This window comes from Miniopterus schreibersii, assembly GCF_964146895.1.
Source record: "Miniopterus schreibersii genome assembly, chromosome: 5".
NCBI classification, from domain to species: Eukaryota; Metazoa; Chordata; class Mammalia; order Chiroptera; family Miniopteridae; genus Miniopterus; species Miniopterus schreibersii.
In genome coordinates, this window is record NC_138106.1 from 22,423,210 (window position 1) to 22,428,870 (window position 5,661).

A 5,661-nucleotide genomic window follows, 5' to 3' on the forward strand; every position below is an offset into this window, starting at 1 on the left:
CTATTTCACAACTTATCTTTTTATTAGAGTCCATAGTCTACTAAATAAAAAGAGTAACAAGATGCTTAAAAAAATATTATACAATTTAAATCTTATAAATTTCATTTCATAAAAAAATTAAGTGTATGCTTATATTGGCTAACCAAAAATGCTGTTTCATCTCTGGTCTAAAATATTTTATAAGATATAGTTAGGGCACTAAAATAATCCCATCATTATTTTTTTAAGTTTTACAACAAAAAGTTTGTGTTCTTAATAAAAAAGATACAGACTAATTCAGCATGTAAAAAATAATTTTACAAAAAAATCTAAGACAACACTTAAAAAGTTTTTTTTTTTAACTTTATTGATTTTGGAGAGTGAGAGAGTGAGGGAGAGAGAAACATTGATTTATTGTTCCACTTACTTATGAATTCATTAGTTGACTCTTGAATGTACCTTGACAGGGCATAGAACCCACAACCTTTACATAAGGGGACAAAGCACCAACCACTGAGCCACTGGGCCAGGGCTAAGACAACACTTTTGAATCCACTTTTCTTTTTCTTGCTTACATACAGAACTTCTCCACATACCACAGTTTTGCAGCTATGAAGTCACCTGATGTTGATCGGGTACCATTTTATTCCCCAAACTTTGTTTACATTAAAATGTGACAGTTTACTCCTATTAAATCCATATAAAATATTTACATAGTACAGGATATTAATCCTTAGACACTTAAGCAATTCAACCACATAACAATAGACCAGATCCCATTCTCCATGTTCAGAATCCAGTGTTTGACTACACTCGTGTTCAAAAGGCAGCTACTTCAGAGAGCACTGAACATGATGATCTGGAGGCTCATTCTGATGTTAGCTCAGTGTCCTGTATCATCTCATTTTTCTCCAATGTGGCCTCAAAATTCTAAAATGGCAGGTCTAGTTTGTATAAAATGAAGACAGACAGCAAGACATTTACCCTGTGGACATATCTTACTCAAACTCTGCATGCGTTGTGACACTGAACACAACTAGTCCTAAAAACTTGACACCATCATCCTGCTTTTTAGTTTGGGTGATCCATCAAACCTGCACCCGACTATTAGTTCTTTCACAGTGCTGTTAGGATAAAAGATGACCTGGACAGCAACCAATGGCCATAGATACCTATGGAAAGTATTTTAAGCCTATAATTCCTTTGGGAAGATAAGTTCATAGAACTGCTGTGTTTCATCCTTTGAAATACTACATGCTCTTCTCAGTTCTCCTTGAGGCTTTAATCCAATTATAGTATTCTATTTATTTTCACAGAAATACAGAGCATTTCCTTTGGAATAGCCAAAATCAGGATCATTCACTCCTTTGCATACTTGAAGTAAGAAAACAGACAGACATGCAGCATAAATTGGATCTTTTTGTTCAAAAAGTGCTCTGTCAGGGCAGACTGTGGGATTCTTCCATTCTAAATCATACCATAGCTTTAGAAACTTCTAAAGGTCTTCAGTGTACCATTCATAGGAATTTGGATCCAACGCAATATATATTCCAATGCAGTCACTGGTTTTGGAAAAACCACAAGTCTTGGGCTAGGAATCTGGTCACAGTAACGGGACCTCATCATTCAGAGTCTGAAGCAGAGCCCACATTGTGAGTGAAAAGAGTGCAGACAGGAACCCATGAAAAACTAGGCAGAAGAGCAAAATCAAACTCCAGCTCTTGGCAGTGTACCCCAGGAACGCTCTGGTGGCCTGGAGGTAGATGGGGAACTTGCAGTAGGCCGGGCTCTGGTTGAAGGACTCCCTGTGGCATGTGCGGGAGTGGCCACAGGCTGGAGGCGGCTAGGGCAGAGGTGCTGCCCTGCTCTGGCCCCGCAGCCCTGGAGCAGCGAGGGAGGCTGGCCGGCCAGTGGCTGAGGGTGCCTCCCTGCAGAGGGTGCTCCAGCAACTCCAGGTGTATCTTTCAATGCTGATTTATGTGCCAGGTGCTCCAATCCAATGACACTATAAATTAGGTGGCGATTTACCATTTTAGAGTTGATGGAAATAAGTTCCAGACTAATTATCTTTAAGTAAAAAAAAAAGTAGTTAATAGCTGAGCTGAGATTTAAACCATTTTCTGTCTGACTCCAAAGCAGGTGTTGTTTACTAGTACTTGATACCAATATCATGTTACTGGTGATGCTTCTCCTTTTTTATTCATTCAACAAATATCTTTCAGGCATCATTAAGGCCAACCACTGTTCTAAACACTAGGAACATATTCATGAAGAATAGAAACTCTTGCCCTCTTAAGGATGACAATCTGTATTATTCTGAGTTATGCCATTATGAAATCATCTGACTCTTAAATATTAAAGGGCATTCTTTGATAAAATTTTAACAACTTCCTGAGCCACAGGTTTTATGAATATATGTATAAATCTCTAGAACCTATAGCTGAGTCAATGCTATTACCACATTTACAATTCAATTTTTCAGTAATTCCCAAAATTCAGCTTTAAAATTATATATTTTATCACATAATATAGAGAAAACAATGACAAAACAATTGTATTTGTATATTTATAATTGGCAATAATTTTAAGTTCTAGCCAATATATTCCAAGAGATTATTTTTTGTAAAACAGTATTCCATGCACAATATTACTACTGCTATTATCTATTCATACTCATCAACAACCTTGAAATTGATAACTTCCTTACATAACCCTAAAGATATAGAGTCAGAGTGATACCCTTCTGATGACAAGATAAATATTTTATCTAAAGGGACTTAAAAATATTTGTAGAGACTGTCTGTTTTTAAAGACAACAACATACATTATAAAAAAAAAAAATACTTCCAAAGAAGTAGAAACCTAGATTAATGCCTATTGCTCTCTTCATATTTTTAATACTAAGTAAAAATAAATACAGTTTCCCCATCATACTCAAAAGGGCAATCAAATATACTTCAAAGAATCAGGGTATCTTTTTCTGCTTTGTTCTTAGTGACACTGACAACAGCTGCTGTGTAAACTGGAGAAGTAACTTTGGACTTCAGACAGGAGGCTGGAAGCACATACCCCTTGGGCTGCTTTATTTGTTGGCTTCCTTACTGATTATCTGCTATACTGAAGATGCCTCTTTAATCATTGATGTTCCTGTGGGGGGTTTGTTCTTCGGCAGCATCATAAACGCAAATAGAGCTGAAACTCAAAGACTTGCACATCCACTTATGTGGATCTCAAAGCCCAGTAGAATATTAGACAGTTAATGAAATCTGTACTTTTTTTGGATCCTCGAATAGTATATTCTGTAAAGTTTGCAAGGATATGCCCAGAGACAATAATAGCTAACTTTTGGGAATAGAGGCAATAGGCTCAAATTACTACATAAATAGAATTTTCACAGTCACATACATGCTAAAATCTTAAAAAAAGTTCATTTTAATTTTACAAGATGGGAACAGTTTTGTAAAGTATATAATATTTTCTGAAGTATAAAAAGAATATTAGCACACTACAGACTGTTTAATACAGAAGTATTAATCACTATGCAAAATGTAACTAGTTTATTAAACATATTGGTCTCCATATGCAAGTCATAAAGCGATTTTCTTTCTTTCCCTGGTCTCTTCAAACTTACTTAGCCTAGCTTTGTACACTTCTGGGATAAATTTGTGGGTAGGTCCTCAGGTATTTCCAAGTCCCAAAATGGTTTTATTTAATTAGATGAAATCATGAGTTAGTGTAATAATCAAAACACTGAACCTCAAATATATTAAAGCTTCTCTCCTCCCGCCGAGTGCTGCTCAGGCCTGGCAAGCCTGCGCTTGATGAGAAGGAACTGCCAGCTTATTTCCTCCCTTGCCATTCCTCCCTGACTGCTTAGCACCGTCCTCTGATCCCACAGCCCCCATCAAGGGTTCAATCAGAAGAGAGGTGATTTGGAGTGAGGAGCGCACCCAATTCTATTTTGATCTGCCTTTGGCCCTTTCTCTACCTGGCAGACATTCAATGCTGACTTCTTTCTTGAAATTAGTTTCTCTGCATTTTTCAGAGAATCCCCCTTCCCACTCTGCCAAGTTCCAAATGCCACTACCTTGGTACTGAGGTCTGTAGCTGACCTTTATGCCAACCCCACCCTAAGTCAGCTTCAGACCTAGCAAGACGCTCCCGTAGTCTTCTCAATCCTGGTACAGTTGGGCGAAGTCCTTTCAGAACCTGGCAAATTCTCTTGCAGCCCTCGTCTGTCTGTCCTGCCTCTTCAAGCATAAAATGATATTCTTTGACCATTATGTTTTGGGGATGTATTGCAGACTCTCTTTCATGGCCTGTAAAACCTGACAATAGGAAGCTTTGCTCTTGGTTGGTTCTCAGGAAACTTCTCTCATTTGGTTTAAGATGAGAATGGGAAACGCCATAGTGCTCCAACAATTTTTACCAATGCAATTCTGCTTGTCTCTTTAACTGCACCTGAAATTTTCTACCAGCCCCTTCCACATCCTCAAATAGATGAGCTCAGAGTTCAAAAACATTTGTCAGCTCTTTTGCAGGTTTTTATACATCTTCTAGCACATTCCGTCGGAATCTGAGTGCTCTTGCCTGAGCCGCTTCCAGGACGGACTATTTTGTTTTGCTCTGCTGCTGACTTCCTCACTAGAGGATCACCAACTGCAGCAGCAGCAGCACCAAGGTCACTGTGTTCTGATCCTCACATATCAGTTTTATGCCATTTTCAGAGGATGATACTATTATAGAATATTTGTGCCCCTGCACACACCTAAATTCATGTGCTGAAGCCCCACCCCCCAATATGACAATATTGGGAAGCTGGGCCTTTTGGAAGTAATTTAGATTAGTTCGGGTAGGACTCTTAATGACCTTATAAGAAGAGGAAGACAGGTATGTTTCTCCCCCGCCCCCCCCCATGCACACACCAAGGGAGGGTCATGGGAGGGCCAGAAAGAGACCACCTGCAAGACAGAGATAGAGCCCTCAGCAGCCCCATATGCCCTAGCATCTTGATCTTAGACATTCCAGCCTCTAGAACCCTGTGAAATCAATTTCTGTTGTTTAAGCCACCCAGTCTATGGTATTTTCTAAGCAGCACAAGTGGACTAAGATCAATACAAGGTTTGAAACTCTTGAAAACCTGTCATAATGTCATAGCTAAGCATTAAAGTCAGGATTTAAACCTAGAGCTGTATGAATACAACCCCTGCTCTTTTGACATAGCCCACTGTTCTCTCCTACAGTTTTGGACTTCTCAGATGTGTTCTGGGGCAATGTTTCACAATTGGTCTGCTTCTTCTGAAATTGTGTTCATCCATTCACTAAATATTCCCAGTATCTTTAAACTGAGCAGTGCCCTGTTCACCCTTTGGCTTTGCATTTAAATGCTTGCTGTTTCAGTCAGCTAATGTGCATACACACCCTGTGTATTTTATATATATATGTGTACATTTGTATATTTATAGCATGTTAAAATAATGCCAACTGCTACATTCTGTTTATTAACACCTAGAGCCTTGAAACTATTGTGTATACTTTCCTTTGAAAGTACGCACATGTCTGGATCTCTTCTGTTAGCACATACATAGACTTGAAAATATGATTTAATTATTACCTACCTTGGCTTTTCAGAGGTCTTCAAGGGATCAAGATGTAATAGGGTAATTCATGTTCAATGATGTT

At 38.5% G+C, this 5,661-nt stretch overlaps 1 pseudogene across 1 annotated transcript; it reads right to left on the reverse strand.

Moving 5' to 3' along the window:
- Positions 1 to 977: 977 nt before the first annotated feature.
- LOC308557940 (sodium/potassium-transporting ATPase subunit beta-3 pseudogene) lies at positions 978 to 4,260 on the reverse strand (annotated as a pseudogene). The gene is made up of 2 exons: positions 4,067 to 4,260; positions 978 to 1,784 (listed from the first exon to the last, which is right to left on the reverse strand). The product of its transcript is annotated as a sodium/potassium-transporting ATPase subunit beta-3 pseudogene (transcript).
- Positions 4,261 to 5,661: the final 1,401 nt, after the last annotated feature.